This window comes from Bombina bombina, chromosome 3 (genome assembly GCF_027579735.1).
Source record: "Bombina bombina isolate aBomBom1 chromosome 3, aBomBom1.pri, whole genome shotgun sequence".
NCBI lineage: Eukaryota > Metazoa > Chordata > Amphibia > Anura > Bombinatoridae > Bombina > Bombina bombina.
The window spans coordinates 217,566,630-217,585,746 of NC_069501.1; the positions used below are offsets into that span (position 1 = coordinate 217,566,630).

General features: G+C 40.7%; 1 protein-coding gene across 2 annotated transcripts in view; it reads right to left on the bottom strand.

The window, feature by feature from the left end:
• Positions 1–19,117, bottom strand: part of SSH2 (slingshot protein phosphatase 2) — a 479,353-nt gene that overhangs the window by 377,854 nt on the left and 82,382 nt on the right. The gene's annotated exons all lie outside the window — the stretch shown is intronic.

Genomic DNA, 19,117 nt, shown 5'->3' on the forward strand with positions numbered 1-19,117 from the left:
CCTTTCGTGATATATCCAAAAATAGAAAAGGTTTTGTCCCCATGTCTCACCAACTGTGCTATCTTTTCTTCTGTATGAGCTTTAGCCTTCCAAATTAACTGCTTCATTTTTTCTATGGAGTATTAATACATATTGCCATATAAATTGGACTATGGATGCGAAGATCGGTTGTACATTTTGGTGAGCAAATGCCTACTTGTGCAGCTTACAGGAAGCTGAGACCAGCGAAATTGACCGCTGATTGCTACTTTCCTCTAGCGTATCTGAATATAAAGAGTGATGCGGGAGTAAGCATTGGGTAAGACTTCCCAACATCCCTGCAGTTAGGATTGGCCGAGGGTGCTCGGCTGCGTATGAGATTAGTGCTCTCCCACTGAGCATCGTGACTAGAGGTACACGGAACAGTGCGGTCGAACAATTGCAGAATTCTCTGTCCTGAAAGGTTTTTACAGAGTTACGGAACTGCTTCTGTGGCCTACATAACCACAAGTGGTTGACAGTACAGCAAAATTTGGAGACTGGGAAAAGACAGATAGTTTCTCGGACTTTAAAGAGGACTTTAGTGAAATTGAAGTTTTTTTCTTGTATTTTAAGAACTACTGTGTAGCTATCTGGTCCCTTGTTTATTCAAATCTACATATGCAATTGAAATATATTCGGTAGTAAGTGCATATTTTAGTAAATATTGTTTGAAGCTGACCACAATACAATACATCAGTGTTCCATTTCACTTTTTAAAGGGATATAACCCTTAGTGAATAAAATGGTTGTTTAAGGCAAGAGTGCTATCCGTGACGTCTCTTTTTTTCTTTAGCTTGGTAATAATAATTAACTGCTTAGTCTTTTTAGTTGAGGTCTCCACATTTGTATATCTTTAGACTGCTTGTATTTATTTTTATTTTTTAATAAGCTATAGGGCATTTTTTAAGTCAATTTTGAAGGCCAGATTTTGAGTAATATAGAACAAAGCCCAATGTTCAGAAACAACCACATCAAAACTTCTATCCCCAAAAAAAGTGTTTTAAATGTTTCTGCTACAAATAGCCATATGTATAAAACCAATAAGGCCAGTTTATATTTGTTTCAAACTAAATATTTCCAGATACATTTTCTAGGGATGCACCGAAATTTTTAGAAGGAAACCAAAGTTCTGAATACAGTATTCAAAGGAGGATAAGTAACATGTTTATAAACACTTGATATTATCAGACACAGCCCTAAGCACACCCAGTGAATATGTATAAGCCTTATATACAGTGCTCATACATCAGCCTCTTGTGCTTAGACATTGTATTCGCCTGAGGCAAATATGCGTGCACACTATATATGCATAAGCCCCAAGCTCGCACACAGTTGGTACAAATTAGCACCCACCAGACAGTGTATACAAAAAAGCACAGTAACTTTCTATAACCACCTTGCACGTAAGGTCGTAGCTAAGTCAGGTGGTCCTGGTGATAGGTGACAGGCAGACTCCATTTGGGGCTCCGGACATATAATCGGTCAGTGTGAGACCCGAACCAGCAAATAGGCGGAGATACGATGAGAGACGATCAGGTGCAGCCATGCCCATTGCACAGATAACTACACCTAAAAACAAAAACATAATTTATGTAAGAACTTACCTGATAAATTCATTTCTTTCATATTAGCAAGAGTTCATGAGCTAGTGACGTATGGGATATACATTCCTACCAGGAGGGGCAAAGTTTCCCAAACCTCAAAATGCCTATAAATACACCCCTCACCACACCCACAATTCAGTTTAACGAATAGCCAAGAAGTGGGGTGATAAAAAAGTGCGAAAGCATATAAAATAAGGAATTGGAATAATTGTGCTTTATACAAAATCATAACCACCACAAAAAAAGGGCGGGCCTCATGGACTCTTGCTAATATGAAAGAAATGAATTTATCAGGTAAGTTCTTACATAAATTATGTTTTCTTTCATGTAATTAGCAAGAGTCCATGAGCTAGTGACGTATGGGATAATGACTACCCAAGATGTGGATCTTTCCACACAAGAGTCACTAGAGAGGGAGGGATAAAATAAAGACAGCCAATTCCTGCTGAAAATAATCCACACCCAAAATAAAGTTTAACGAAAAACATAAGCAGAAGATTCAAACTGAAACCGCTGCCTGAAGTACTTTTCTACCAAAAACTGCTTCAGAAGAAGAAAATACATCAAAATGGTAGAATTTAGTAAAAGTATGCAAAGAGGACCAAGTTGCTGCTTTGCAGATCTGGTCAACCGAAGCTTCATTCCTAAACGCCCAGGAAGTAGATACTGACCTAGTAGAATGAGCTGTAATTCTCTGAGGCGGAATTTTACCCGACTCAACATAGGCAAGATGAATTAAAGATTTCAACCAAGATGCCAAAGAAATGGCAGAAGCTTTCTGGCCTTTCCTAGAACCGGAAAAGATAACAAATAGACTAGAAGTCTTACGGAAAGATTTCGTAGCTTCAACATAATATTTCAAAGCTCTAACAACATCCAAAGAATGCAACGATTTCTCCTTAGAATTCTTAGGATTAGGACATAATGAAGGAACCACAATTTCTCTACTAATGTTGTTGGAATTCACAACTTTAGGTAAAAATTCAAAAGAAGTTCGCAACACCGCCTTATCCTGATGAAAAATCAGAAAAGGAGACTCACAAGAAAGAGCAGATAATTCAGAAACTCTTCTAGCAGAAGAGATGGCCAAAAGGAACAAAACTTTCCAAGAAAGTAATTTAATGTCCAATGAATGCATAGGTTCAAACGGAGGAGCTTGAAGAGCTCCCAGAACCAAATTCAAACTCCAAGGAGGAGAAATTGACTTAATGACAGGTTTTATACGAACCAAAGCTTGTACAAAACAATGAATATCAGGAAGAATAGCAATCTTTCTGTGAAAAAGAACAGAAAGAGCAGAGATTTGTCCTTTCAAAGAACTTGCGGACAAACCCTTATCTAAACCATCCTGAAGAAACTGTAAAATTCTCGGTATTCTAAAAGAATGCCAAGAAAAATGATGAGAAAGACACCAAGAAATATAAGTCTTCCAGACTCTATAATATATCTCTCGAGATACAGATTTACGAGCCTGTAACATAGTATTAATCACGGAGTCAGAGAAACCTCTTTGACCAAGAATCAAGCGTTCAATCTCCATACCTTTAAATTTAAGGATTTCAGATCCTGATGGAAAAAAGGGCCTTGTGACAGAAGGTCTGGTCTTAACGGAAGAGTCCACGGTTGGCAAGAGGCCATCCGGACAAGATCCGCATACCAAAACCTGTGAGGCCATGCCGGAGCTACCAGCAGAACAAACAAGCATTCCTTCAGAATCTTGGAGATTACTCTTGGAAGAAGAACTAGAGGCGGAAAGATATAGGCAGGATGATACTTCCAAGGAAGTGATAATGCATCCACTGCCTCCGCCTGAGGATCCCGGGATCTGGACAGATACCTGGGAAGTTTCTTGTTTAGATGGGACGCCATCAGATCTATTTCTGGAAGTTCCCACATTTGAACAATCTGAAGAAATACCTCTGGGTGAAGAGACCATTCGCCCGGATGCAACGTTTGGCGACTGAGATAATCCGCTTCCCAATTGTCTACACCTGGGATATGAACCGCAGAGATTAGACAGGAGCTGGATTCCGCCCAAACCAAGATTCGAGATACTTCTTTCATAGCCAGAGGACTGTGAGTCCCTCCTTGATGATTGATGTATGCCACAGTTGTGACATTGTCTGTCTGAAAACAAATGAACGATTCTCTCTTCAGAAGAGGCCAAAACTGAAGAGCTCTGAAAATTGCACGGAGTTCCAAAATATTGATCGGTAATCTCACCTCCTGAGATTCCCAAACTCCTTGTGCCGTCAGAGATCCCCACACAGCTCCCCAACCTGAGAGACTTGCATCTGTTGAAATTACAGTCCAGGTCGGAAGCACAAAAGAAGCCCCCTGAATTAAACGATGGTGATCTGTCCACCATGTTAGAGAGTGTCGAACAATCGGTTTTAAAGATATTAATTGAGATATCTTCGTGTAATCCTTGCACCATTGCTTCAGCATACAGAGCTGAAGAGGTCGCATGTGAAAACGAGCAAAGGGGATCGCGTCCGATGCAGCAGTCATAAGACCTAGAATTTCCATGCATAAGGCTACCGAAGGGAATGATTGTGACTGAAGGTTTCGACAAGCTGTAATCAACTTTAGACGTCTCTTGTCTGTTAAAGACAGAGTCATGGACACTGAATCCATCTGGAAACCCAGAAAGGTTACCCTTGTCTGAGGAATCAAAGAACTTTTTGGTAAATTGATCCTCCAACCATGATCTTGAAGAAACAACACAAGTCGATTCGTATGAGATTCTGCTAAATGTAAAGACTGAGCAAGTACCAAGATATCGTCCAAATAAGGAAATACCACAATACCCTGTTCTCTGATTACAGACAGCAGGGCACCGAGAACCTTTGTAAAAATTCTTGGAGCTGTAGCTAGGCCAAACGGCAGAGCCACAAATTGGTAATGCTTGTCCAGAAACGAGAATCTCAGGAACTGATAATGATCTGGATGAATCGGAATATGCAGATATGCATCCTGTAAATCTATCGTGGACATATAATTCCCTTGCTGAACAAAAGGTAAGATAGTCCTTACAGTTACCATCTTGAACGTTGGTATCCTTACATAACGATTCAATATTTTTAGATCCAGAACTGGTCTGAAAGAATTCTCCTTCTTTGGTACAATGAAGAGATTTGAATAAAACCCCATCCCCTGTTCCGGAACTGGAACTGGCATAATTACTCCAGTCAACTCTAGATCTGAAACACATTTCAGAAATGCTTGAGCTTTTACTGGATTTACTGGGACACGGGAAAGAAAAAATCTCTTTGCAGGAGGTCTCAACTTGAAACCAATTCTGTACCCTTCTGAAACAATGCTCTGAATCCAAAGATTGTGAACAGAATTGATCCAAATTTCCTTGAAAAAACGTAGCCTGCCCCCTACCAGCTGAGCTGGAATGAGGGCCGCACCTTCATGTGGACTTAGAAGCAGGCTTTGCCTTTCTAGCTGGCTTGGATTTATTCCAGACTGGAGATGGTCTCCAAACTGAAACTGCTCCTGAGGATGAAGGATCAGGCTTTTGTTCTTTGTTGAAACGAAAGGAACGAAAACGATTATTAGCCCTGTTTTTACCTTTAGATTTTTTATCCTGTGGTAAAAAAGTTCCTTTCCCACCAGTAACAGTTGAAATAATGGAATCCAACTGAGAACCAAATAATTTGTTACCCTGGAAAGAAATGGAAAGTAAAGTTGATTTAGAAGCCATATCAGCATTCCAAGTTTTAAGCCATAAAGCTCTTCTAGCTAAAATAGCTAGAGACATAAACCTGACATCAACTCTGATAATATCAAAAATGGCATCACAGATAAAATTATTAGCATGCTGAAGAAGAATAATAATATCATGAGAATCACGATGTGTTACTTGTTGCGCTAAAGTTTCCAACCAAAAAGTTGAAGCTGCAGCAACATCAGCCAAAGATATAGCAGGTCTAAGAAGATTACCTGAACACAGATAAGCTTTTCTTAGAAAGGACTCAATTTTCCTATCTAGAGGATCCTTAAACGAAGTACCATCTGACGTAGGAATAGTAGTACGTTTAGCAAGGGTAGAAATAGCCCCATCAACTTTAGGGATCTTGTCCCAAAATTCTAATCTGTCAGACGGCACAGGATATAATTGCTTAAAACGTTTAGAAGGAGTAAATGAATTACCCAAATTATCCCATTCTTTGGAAATTACTGCAGAAATAGCATTAGGAACAGGAAAAACTTCTGGAATAACCACAGGAGCTTTAAATACCTTATCTAAACGTTTAGAATTAGTATCAAGAGGACCAGAATCCTCTATTTCTAAAGCAATTAGAACTTCTTTAAGTAAAGAACGAATAAATTCCATTTTAAATAAATATGAAGATTTATCAGCATCAACCTCAGAGACAGAATCCTCTGAACCAGAGGAGTCATCAGAATCAGAATGATGATGTTCATTTAAAAATTCATCTGTAGGGAGAGAAGTTTTAAAAGATTTTTTACGTTTACTAGAAGGAGAAATAACAGACATAGCCTTCTTTATGGATTCAGAAACAAAATCTCTTATATTATCAGGAACATTCTGCACCTTAGATGTTGAGGGAACTGCAACAGGCAATGGTACTTTACTAAAGGAAATATTATCTGCTTTAACAAGTTTGTCATGACAATCAATACAAACAACAGCTGGAGAAATAGCTACCAAAAGTTTACAGCAGATACACTTAGCTTTGGTAGATTCAGCACTTGACAGCGATTTTCCTGTAGTATCTTCTGGCTCAGATGCAACGTGAGACATCTTGCAATATGTAAGAGAAAAAACAACATATAAAGCAAAATTGATCAAATTCCTTAAATGACAGTTTCAGGAATGGGAAAGAATGCCAAAGAACAAGCTTCTAGCAACCAGAAGCAATAAAAAATGAGACTTAAATAATGTGGAGACAAAAGTGACGCCCATATTTTTTCGCGCCAAATAAGACGCCCACATTATTTGGCGCCTAAATGCTTTTTGGCGCCAAAAATGACGCCACATCCGGAACGCCGACATCTTTGGCGCGAAATAACGTCAAAGAATGACGCAACTTCCGGCGACACGTATGACGCCGGAAACGGAAATAGAATTTTTGCGCCAAAAAAGTCCGCGCCAAGAATGACGCAATAAAATGAAGCATTTTCAGCCCCCGCGAGCCTAACAGCCCACAGGGAAAAAGTCAAATTTTAAGGTAAGAAAAAATGGTCAAATCAAAATGCATTATCCCAAATATGAAACTGACTGTCTGAAAATAAGGAAAGTTGAACATTCTGAGTCAAGGCAAATAAATGTTTGAATACATATATTTAGAACTTTATAAACAAAGTGCCCAACCATAGCTTGGAGTGTCACAGAAAATAAGACTTACTTACCCCAGGACACTCATCTACATATAGCAGATAGCCAAACCAGTACTGAAACGAGAATCAGCAGAGGTAATGGTATATATAAGAGTATATCGTCGATCTGAAAAGGGAGGTAAGAGATGAATCTCTACGACCGATAACAGAGAACCTATGAAATAGACCCCTTAGAAGGAGATCACTGCATTCAAATAGGCAATACTCTCCTCACATCCCTCTGACATTCACTGCACGCTGAGAGGAAAACCGGGCTCCAACTTGCTGCGGAGCGCATATCAACGTAGAATCTAGCACAAACTTACTTCACCACCTCCATCGGAGGCAAAGTTTGTAAAACTGAATTGTGGGTGTGGTGAGGGGTGTATTTATAGGCATTTTGAGGTTTGGGAAACTTTGCCCCTCCTGGTAGGAATGTATATCCCATACGTCACTAGCTCATGGACTCTTGCTAATTACATGAAAGAAATACATGTGCACCTCGTATTGCTGTCTAGCTATAACCACACTCTCCCTTGTAGAGCTCCACCAGTTTCACTGCAGATCACACCCTACGGTACAAGTGACCACGCCCATTTGTTGGTGCTTTCCCACCTACAAGCTCTCTCAGCTACACACACTGTAGTTTAAAAATAAAAATTTCAGTTTTGTTTCGGTTTTCGGCCAGGGGCATCCTGAATTTTCTGTATCGGTTTCGGTCCAGAATTTTCAATTCGGTGCATCCATAACATTTTCCATGTTTTTTTTATGTAAAAAAAATCAAATTGCGTTATCTGACATAAGCAGAATACTGTGAAGTTAATATGTGAGGGTTCTTGACAAAAATGGGTGAGGGGGGAAATCTGAAAGAGAGCTGCCAAATACTTTTGTGGAAAGAATGTTTAACATGACTTTACAAAATGTGCTCTTTTTTACTGAATAATATTCACACGTAACAAAAAAAAAGAAATCTATTAATTTAAATTTGTTAATAAGAATACAATAGCTCTACATGGACAATAGCTCTACACGTTTCGGCAGTACAAAGATTTCTTCCTCAGAAGAAAGTTGCAAAAAAAAATCAATGCTACTTTCTTTTGTGAATTACCAGGCCAAATGTCCAAACAAATACTTTGCCAAATGATTTTATTAAACACACAGTAGAATAAATGAATGAATGAATGAATGAATGAATGATATTAGCAGTTCACACAAACAATACAGAGAGAGCTAATGCATTAAAAACATAGTTAAGGACACTGAAGTCAAATGACTCAAATAAATATCTTTCCAATTTACTTCTATTATCAAAATGTGCACAGTCTTTTTATATGCACAAATTTCTGAGGCACCAACTACTACTGAGCATGCGCAAGATTCACAGAATATACCTATATACGTTAGTAATTGGCTGATGGCTGTCAAATAATACATGGGATCATGGGATGAGGCGATTCCCTGCACTACAGAAAGGGGCTATAACCAAGGGAGGAATCAGTGGGTCCTACACTACAAATAAAAGGAACTCTTTGAGGCAGGAAAAGTGAGAAGGGATCCCTAAACTACAGGGGGGGAAAATAAAAAAAATTAAACAAAAAGTCCCTATACCACTACTGGCACACCGTCTGCCAGTACCTAAGATGGCGATGCCAAGTGGGAGGGGGAAGGGTTAGAGAGCTGCTTGGGAGGGATCAGTGCGGTGGGAGGTTTAGGAGGGATCCCTACACTACAGAAAAATAAATAAATAAAAAAGCCCTAAACTGCAGACTGACTGCCAGTACCTAAGTTGGTGGTGGCCAGATGGAGAGTAGGAGAGAAGAGAGCTATTTGAGAGGAATCCTTGAGGTTTCCGATGAGAGAATAATCCCTACACTACATCAAATACTACACCTACTAGCTAACTGATTAACGCCTTCGCTGTCAGGAGTTTCAGAAGTGTGATATGCAGATGCAATTAGCAGCCTTCTAAATACCAAGAACTAATGGCATAGCCATGCATGTCTTATTTCTGAACAAAGGGGATCCTAGAAAAGCTTTTACAACCATTTGTTTTTTGACTGCACAAGTAGTATATAAATCATTTCAGTGAAAAACCCAAATTTGGACTAGATCAATAGCTTTGGTTGTCTACTTTAAAAAACAAAAAAAAATATGCTTACCTGATAAATTATTTTCTTTGGGATGATTATATTCCATGGGGAAACCTTGACATGTGGAATATAATTCCCACCACTAGGAAGAGGCCAAGAACTCACACAAAAGCTTTAATACCACCGACCTCAGTTTTGTTCTTGGCCTCCTGTGAGTGAGGTTGGAGATAGAGGTGCTCCAGATATTTGCTTATGCATTATTTTTTTGGGAGTGCTCAGACCAATGTGAGACCCACAGAGGTGCAAATTAGAACTGTTGCCCAAAAACTTCACAGGTTGGGGCCTATGGACTATCACCACCACGAAAGAAAATTAATTTATCAGGTAAGCATAACATTTGTTTTGTTTCATATGATTATGACAGTCCATAGGGAACCTTGACATCTGGGATTTAATACCCAAGCTGAGAGTCTATGGCAAGCAAAAGGGGATGGGGGGGCAACATAAGGCTGTACCTAATTTTCAGACACTGTGGCCTAAGGGACTTTCCTGCCAAAATCCGCTTCCGATGAAACAGAAACATCAAAACTGTAACATTTGGAGAAAGTATTCAAAGAAGACCATGAAGTAGCAACTGCTCTGGTGGAATGAGTGTGATACGCTTAGGGGGAGACGTTCCTGCCACTAATTAGCCTCTTGACTCAAACAGGTTGACAAGGCTTAAAGAGACAGTCTAGGCCAAAATAAACTTTCATGATTCAGATAGAGCATGTAATTTTAAACAATTTTCCAATTTACTTTTATCACCAATTTTGCTTTGTGCTCTTGGTATTCTTAATTGAAAGCTTAACCTAGGAGGTTCATATGCCAATTTATTAGACCTTGAAGCCCACCTCTTTCAGATTGCATTTTAACAGTTTTTCACCACTAGAGGTTGTTAGTTCACATATTTCATATAGATAACACTGTGCTCGTGCACGTGAAGTTATCTGGGAGCAGGCACTGTTTGGCTAGACTGCAAGTCTGTCAAAAGAACTGAAAAAAGGGGCAGTTTGCAGAGGCTTAGACATAAGATAATCACAGAGGTTAAAAGTATATTATTATAACTGTGTCGGTTATGCAAAACTGGGAAATGGGTAATAAAGGGATTATCTATCTTTTAAAACAATAAAAATTCTGGTGTAGACTGTCCCTTTAAGGTTACTGCAGAAGTCTTCTGTCATTTAAGAGAACCAAAATAGTGAACAAATAAACTAGAACTTTAGTAGCTTGAAGATGAACTTCAAAGCTCTAACACCAAGCTTATGAAGAAGCCATACCTTAGAATAAGAAGAATCATGGCACAACAATTTTATGGTTGATATTCTCTAAGCCAGATTATTAGTGAAAACACAAAAAAATAACAATGACTTTCCTTGTATTTCAAGATGCTTCAAGCCCCGGTTACTCCTTTGCCATCTGCACAAAGGACACAAAAGCAGCATTTATTGAATATGTTTTTACTTTATTAATGTTATTGATTCACTTATATTTTCTTTTTTTTTTAGTCTATATTCAAATAGTTTATATGTTTTCCCTGCACAGGTGTCATCAATGCGGGAATTAGGTGGAGTTAATTTACCTTTTAAAATGTAAGAGGGGTTATAAATGTGTATAGCTCTTTTCATAGTGATTTTATCTGCTCTTGAAAAAGGCAGCTGTATCTGCCGAAACCGGTTGAGCTTTTTTTATTAATTCGTTGAGCTTTTTATTTGATTTTATTCAAGCTAAAAATTACTGTCATCAATGATTCTGGTGTTTTCTGAAAAAAATCTTCAATTTCTTCAAGTAACCCTGTGAGTATGTTTCTTTCAATGCAGGCTGCTTGCTAAGCTATATTGCACTATTGTTGGCCTTTTCTTCTGAAGTTTTTCTTTTCGGAGGCCTGAGGTGGGAGAAAGCGGTTTGGGAAGCCCCTTGTGAGAGACTGCGCCACCATTTAAAAAACAAACCGTGATATTCTCTGAGGAAACAACCTTAAGAAGAAAATCATACTTTGTACGTAGAACAGCCTTATCTTTATATATTTAAAAAAAAAAAAAAAAAAAAAAGGAAAAAGGAGATTCACAAAGTAAAGCAGAGACTCTTCTAGCTGAGGACAAGGGGTAGCAGAAAAAAAACTTTCCAAGTTAACAGTTTGACATCTATGCTGTATAAAGGTTAAAAAAACGGAGGGCCTTAGAGAACTGAAAGGACTAAATTTTAATTCCAAGGCGGAAAGATAGGCCTCACAACTGGCCAAATTCTCAGCAATGCCTTGGCGAAAGTCCACATCCGGAAGTCTGGGCAACTTTTGTAAAAGAACAGATAAATCAGAGAATTAGTCTTTAAAAGAGTTAGCAGACAACCCCTTGTCAAGACCATCTTGAAGAAACTGAAGAAATGTAGGAATCCTAAAGGAATGCCAAGAAAAACCTCTGGAAGAGCATCAATTGAAATATACCTTCCAAACTTTGAAATAAATCTTTTGGGACCAAGGTTTCCTAGCTCGAAACAGAGTGGCAATCACAGGTTCTTAGATGTCTCTATGTTCCGGATTAGGCGTTCATCCTCCACACTGTTAAATCTAGGGATTTGAGATCAAGGAGGAAAAAAGTCCATTGAGACATGAGCCATAGTACATGAATTTATAACCATACTCCCTCTAATGCACACTTAAAGAGCACACAATATTGACAAGGCATGAAGAGATACTTCAGTTGCCCATATACTGGCAATAAGCCATGTTCCGATAAGAGGAAATGTAAGACATTGTGCGTTAGCCTTTTTACACTAAGGGAAAAAGCAGCAGATGTGAGGAAACTTACCCCTTTCACGTTGAGAAAAAGAAGCACATTTGGAGCGCCAGGTACAGGCATAACAGATAGCCGCTGGATCAGTGAGGAAGCAGGAAACAGAGCAGGGCCCCACTGACCGGCCAACAAAACCACATCAGAGACAAAGTAAAAACATGCTTGCAGTGCAATAACAAAAGAGCGCCTCCTATGAATAGCACACCAGAATTAAAGATAAAAGCCATCTGAAACACCCATAACTAATGTCTTGCCCCACAATGCCTCATGTTTTCCCATAGACACAGCTTAAAGATACAGTGCCTCAAAATTAAAGATTTGTATAGGTCTCCAGAATTGTTGAAGGAGCATTAACACAGTGGTTCTCAACCAAAGTGACCTCAAGGCCCGGTAAATTTTAGCTAGACATGTCCAGGGCCCGGTAGTTTTATTTATATATATATACACATATAAAGTGAGTAGGAGTGGCGGGCTGATCAGCCAGGCAAATAGGAGCTGGGCCGCGGTACCAGCAAGTAGGGGGGCACACAAATGGCATCTCCACGGATCCTGGTGCATTCCTTAAGCTGGAGTTTTCAGTTGCCCTATCAGTAACTAAGCAAAAAAAGTGTGGGTTTAGTGGGGGTCTGTCGCTGTGAGGGCCATGGAGTGTGGGGTCTGGCCCTGGAGGTTGGGTGCCCTTTCTCTGGACCTTAATGTTGTGGGTCCTGGCTCTGGAGGTTGAGGGGCCTGTTGGGGGCAGGGCAGAGAGGCTACCATGTTCATTTGCATAAAATGTAATACATTTTGGTCAGTGTGGGACAGTGTTCCTGGGGCCTTGATTGGTCTCAGTCTGCCCCTGGTGTGCAGTGGAGTAAGAGTGTGCAGTGGGGGCATGACAGGTCAGGGCCCACCAGCAGGGCTATCACGGCCCGGTACTGGGCCACGGCCCGGCTGTTGAGAAACTAGGCATTAACACACAGTGCTCCTTTAGAGCACATATATAAAGGAATAACCACTTTAATGTACATTTTATAGCTGAGGGACCATTAGATATGCAGTGACATTATCAGACAATAACCCTAAAACAGTGTGTCAGGAAACGCTGTATGATTTAGAGAGAGCCCATCCAGTGCTGTACAGGTACAGCAGAGTATCTGAGGGGAAATACCTTTCATCCCACAGGGGGAGGCTACACCATCTTTGCTTCTTTTTGAATAGGTCCCAGGACTAATGGGTCTCACACTCTTTGAAGAAGGGTTAGGACACAATGATGGAACAACAATCTCTTGATTGATATTCCTGTTAGAAACTACCTTAGGTAAGAACCCAGGTTTAGTACGCAGAACTACCTTGTCTGAATGAAAAATCAGATAAGGAGAATCACAATGTAAGGCTGATAACTCAGAGACTCTTCGAGCTGAGGAAATAGCCATCAAAAACAGAACTTTCCAAGATAACAGCTTGATATCAATGGAATGAAGGGGTTCAAATGGAACGCCTTGCAGAACGTTAAGAACTAAGTTTAAGCTCCACGGCGGAGCAACAGTCTTAAACACAGGCTTAATCCTAGCCAAAGCCTGACAAAAAGCCTGAACGTCTGGAACTTCTGCCAGACGCTTGTGTAGAAGAATAGACAGAGCAGAAATCTGTCCCTTTAACGAACTAGCGGATAAGCCCTTTTCTAAACCCTCTTGTAGAAAAGACAATATCCTAGGAATCCTAACCTTACTCCATGAGTAACTCTTGGATTCGCACCAATATAAATATTTACGCCATATCTTATGGTAAATTCTTCTGGTAACAGGTTTCCTAGCCTGTATTAAGGTATCAATAACCGACTCCGAGAAGCCACGCTTTGATAGAATCAAGCGTTCAATCTCCATGCAGTCAGCCTCAGAGAAATTAGATTTGGATGGTTGAAAGGACCCTGAATTAGAAGGTCCTGCCTCAGAGGCAGAGACCATGGTGGACAGGACGACATGTCCACTAGGTCTGCATACCAGGTCCTGCGTGGTCACTGATGCTCTCTCCTGTTTGATCTTGGCAATCAGTCGAGGAAGCATCGGAAATGGTGGAAACACATAAGCCATGTTGAAGACCCAAGGGGCTGTCAGAGCATCTATCAGCACCGCTCCCGGGTCCCTGGACCTGGATCCGTAACAAGGAAGCTTGGCGTTCTGGCGAGACGCCATGAGATCCAGATCTGGTTTGCCCCAACGATGAATCAGTTGGGCGAAGACCTCCGGATGAAGTTCCCACTCCCCCGGATGAAAAGTCTGGCGACTTAGAAAATCCGCCTCCCAGTTCTCCACGCCTGGGATGTAGATCGCTGACAGGTGGCAAGAGTGAGACTCTGCCCAGCGAATTATCTTTGAGACTTCCAACATCGCTAGGGAACTCCTGGTTCCCCCTTGATGGTTGATGTAAGCCACAGTCGTAATGTTGTCTGACTGAAATCTGATGAACCTCAGAGTTGCTAACTGAGGCCAAGCTAGGAGAGCATTGAATATTGCTCTTAACTCCAGAATATTTATTGGGAGGAGTTTCTCCTCCTGAGTCCATGATCCCTGAGCCTTCAGGGAATTCCAGACTGCGCCCCAACCTAGAAGGCTGGCGTCTGTTGTTACAATCGTCAAATCTGGCCTGCGAAAGGTCATCCCCTTGGACAGGTGGGGCCGAGAAAGCCACCATAAAAGAGAATCTCTGGTCTCTTGATCCAGATTTAGTAGAGGGGACAAATCTGAGTAATCCCCATTCCACTGACTTAGCATGCACAATTGCAGCGGTCTGAGATGCAGGCGCGCAAATGGTACTATGTCCATTGCCGCTACCATTAAGCCGATTACTTCCATGCACTGAGCTACTGACGGGAGTGGAATGAAATGAAGGGCACGGCAAGCATTTAGAAGTTTTGATAACCTGGCCTCCGACAGGTAAATTTTCATCTCTACAGAATCTATAAGAGTCCCTAGGAAGGGAACCCTTGTGAGTGGTAATAGAGAACTCTTTTCCACGTTCACCTTCCACCCATGCGACCTCAGAAATGCCAGAACTATCTCTGTATGAGACTTAGCAGTTTGAAAACTTGACGCTTGTATCAGAATGTCGTCTAGGTACGGAGCCACCGCTATGCCTCGCGGTCTTAGTACCGCCAGAAGTGAACCCAGAACCTTTGTAAAGATTCTTGGAGCCGTAGCTAACCCGAAGGGAAGAGCTACAAACTGGTAATGCCTGTCTAGGAAGGCAAATCTTAGGTACCGATAATGATCCTTGTGAATCGGTATGTGAAGGTAGGCATCCTTTAAGTCCACTGTGGTCATGTACTGACCCTCTTGGATCATGGGTAGGATGGTTCGAATATTTTCCATTTTGAATGATGGAACTCTTAGGAATTGGTTTAGGATTTTTAAGTCCAAGATTGGTCTGAAGGTTCCCTCTTTCTTGGGAACCACAAACAGATTTGAATAGAATCCTTGCCCATGTTCCGTCCGCGGAACTGGGTGGATCACCCCCATTAGTAAGAAGTCTTGTACACAGCGTAGAAACGCCTCTTTCTTTATTTGGTTTGCTGATAACCTTGAAAGATAAAATCTCCCTTGTGGAGGAGAAGCTTTGAAGTCCAGAAGATATCCCTGAGATATGATCTCCAATGCCCAGGGATCCTGGACATCTCTTGCCCAAGCCTGGGCGAAGAGAGAAAGTCTGCCCCCCACTAGATCCGTTTCCGGATAGGTGGCCCTCTCTTCATGCTGTCTTAGGGGCAGCAGCAGGTTTTCTGGCCTGCTTGCCCTTGTTCCAGGACTGGTTAGTTTTCCAGCCCTGTCTGTAACGAGTAACAGCTCCTTCCTGTTTTGGATCGGAGGAAGTTGATGCTGCTCCTGCCTTGAGGTTACGAAAGGCAAGAAAATTAGACTGTTTGGCCTTTGATTTGGCCCTGTCCTGAGGCAGAGCATGGCCCTTACCTCCCGTAATGTCAGCGATAATTTCTTTCAAGCCGGGCCCGAATAAGGTCTGCCCTTTGAAAGGAATATTAAGCAATTTAGATTTAGAAGTCACGTCAGCTGACCAGGATTTAAGCCATAGCGCTCTGCGCGCTTGGATGGCGAATCCGGAGTTCTTAGCCGTAAGTTTGGTTAAATGTACGACGGCATCAGAAACAAATGCGTTAGCTAGCTTAAGTGCTTTAAGCTTGTTCATAATTTCATCCAATGGAGCTGTGCGAATGGCCTCTTCCAGAGACTCAAACCAGAATGCCGCCGCAGCAGTGACAGGCGCAATGCATGCAAGGGGCTGTAAGATAAAACCTTGTTGAACAAACATTTTCTTAAGGTAACCTTCTAATTTTTTATCCATTGGATCTGAAAAGGCACAACTATCCTCCACCGGGATAGTGGTACGCTTAGCTAAAGTAGAAACTGCTCCCTCCACCTTAGGGACCGTCTGCCATAAGTCTCGTGTGGTGGCGTCTATAGGAAACATTTTCCTAAATATGGGAGGAGGGGAAAAAGGCACACCGGGTCTATCCCACTCCTTGCTAATAATCTCTGTAAGCCTTTTAGGTATAGGAAACACGTCAGTACACACCGGTACCGCATAGTATCTATCCAACCTACATAATTTTTCTGGAATTGCAACCGTGTTACAATCATTCAGAGCCGCTAATACCTCCCCTAGCAATATGCGGAGGTTCTCAAGCTTAAATTTAAAATTAGAAATCTCTGAATCCAGTCTCCCTGGATCAGATCCGTCACCCATAGAATGAAGCTCTCCGTCTTCATGTTCTGCAAATTGTGACGCAGTATCGGACATGGCTCTCACATCATCAGCGCGCTCTGTCCTTAAGCCAGAGCTATCACGCTTGCCTCTTAATTCTGGCAATTTAGATAATACTTCTGTCATAACAGTAGCCATGTCTTGCAAAGTGATTTGTAAGGGCCTCCCTGATGTACTAGGCGCCACAAAATCACGCACCTCCTGAGCGGGAGGCGAGGGTACTGACACGTGAGGAGAGTTAGTCGGCATAACTTCCCCCTCGTTGTCTGGTGATAATTTCTTTACATGTAAGGACTGACTTTTATTTAAAGTTACATCAATGCATTTAGTACACAAATTTCTATGGGGCTCCACATTGGCCTTCATACATAGTGAACAAACCGATTCATCTGTGTCAGACATGTTTAAACAGACTAGCAATGAGACTAGCAAGCTTGGAAAATACTTTTCAAATAAATTTACAAGCAATATAAAAAACGCTACTGTGCCTTTAAGAAGCACAAAAAGCTGTCACAGTTGAAATAACAATGAACCAAATTAGTTATAGCAACCAAATTTTCACAGTAAATGTATTAAGTTAGCAAAGGATTGCACCCACCAGCAAATGGATGATTAACCCCTTAATACCCAAAAACGGATAACAATTTAATAATTAACGTTTTTATCACAGTCAAACACACTGTCACAGGTCTGCTGTGACTGATTACCTCCCTCAAAATGAATTTTGAAGACCCCTGAGCTCTCTAGAGACGTCCTGGATCATGGAGGATGAAGTAGGAAGATTGTGACTGAATTTTTACTGCGCAAAAAAGCGCTAAAATAGGCCCCTCCCACTCATATTACAACAGTGGGGAAGCTCAGTTAACTGTTTCTATGCAGAAACAAAAGTTAGCCATGTGGTAAAAATCATGCCCCAATAAGTTTTATCACCAAGTACCTCACAAAAAACGATTAACATGCCAGTAAACATGCTTGGGTGATCCTCTTGCAACTTCCTGTTGGGGAAGAGATATAATCCCATAAGTAATGGATGACCCGTGGACTGACTACACTTAACAAGAGAAATAATCCATAAACAAGTAGCTGGAGCACCTCTATCTCCAATTTCACTCCTGGGAAGCCAAGAACAAAACAGAGGAGAGATATGAGGTGGAAGGGCTTAAAGCTCTTGTGTGGGTTCTTGGCCACAAGAACCCACACATTATTTTTTATTTTTTTTGATAGACAGATAAATCAAAATAGCAAAAAGTTATTTTTCTGTTTAAACAGAGTGATAGAAAAAACGCTAGAAATTCTCTAGTACTTTGGGCAAGTTTTTCTCTTAAATTCACAGTAGCAAATGGTTTAAGTTCTATTATTGTTTGGGATATATGGCTTCAAGAAATTAACACTTCTATGCCAGAGTGTGTCATGCCAAAATGATCAGGACAGCAATATCCTCGAGACAGTTAGGCATTAACACGGCTAGAGATATAAGTGATACTTATGATAGCCTGAAGTAACCCTTCCAAAGTGGAAACTATATTTTAAGTTGCCAATAAGCAACATCCAAAAGCAACAGTGCTGAACTGCAGCTCCAAAGCTAGTCACAAGTTCTACACATAAAAAAGTTACACATCCTCCCAGCTGGCATTCAAACATATTTTCTTTCCTGTGGAATTTAAGATCAGCTGCTTAGCAATTCAACATCTAAAATATCACACAGACAGCCCTAAAAACAAAGAAATTATATATTTGGTCAGTTATATTTCTACATTATAGTGTTGAACTCAAAATATGTTGGCGAGTATTGCTTGTAAGGGAAACAAGAACAAAAAACCTGTTTGAATCACGTTAGTGTTCTTAAAACAACACATATATATATTATTTTTTATTCCCCCCCCACACACACTCTATAATTTACTAGTCATGGGTTAAAAGCTATTAACCCAGAAGTAAAAAGTTACAAGACCACTCAATATTAAAGATAAGAAAAAGTCAAATTTCTAACTCGTCCGGGACTAGTGGATTAGTTGAAATTTCAAGCCATGTATCCAATGTATGTATCTAATGTATGTATGTATCTAATGTATGTATGTATGTATGTATATGCACACACAACACATAGAAAGTCTGGAACTCTATTGCAGGCACATCGCTAGACTAAAAACAAAATAACAAATTATGCTTACCTGATAATTTCCTTTTCTTCTGATGGAAAGAGTCCACAGCTGCATTCATTACTTTTGGGAAATAATAACCAGGCCACCAAGAGGAGGCAAAGACATCCCAGCCAAAGGCTTAAATACTCCACCCACTTCCATCACCCCCAAGTCATTCTGCTGAGGAACAAGGAACAGTAGAAGAAATATCAGGGTGAAAAGGTGCCAGAAGATATAAGGATGCCCACATAAAAATTATGGGTGAGGAGCTGTGGACTCTTTTCCATCAGAAGAAAAGGAAATGATCAGGTAAGCATAATTTA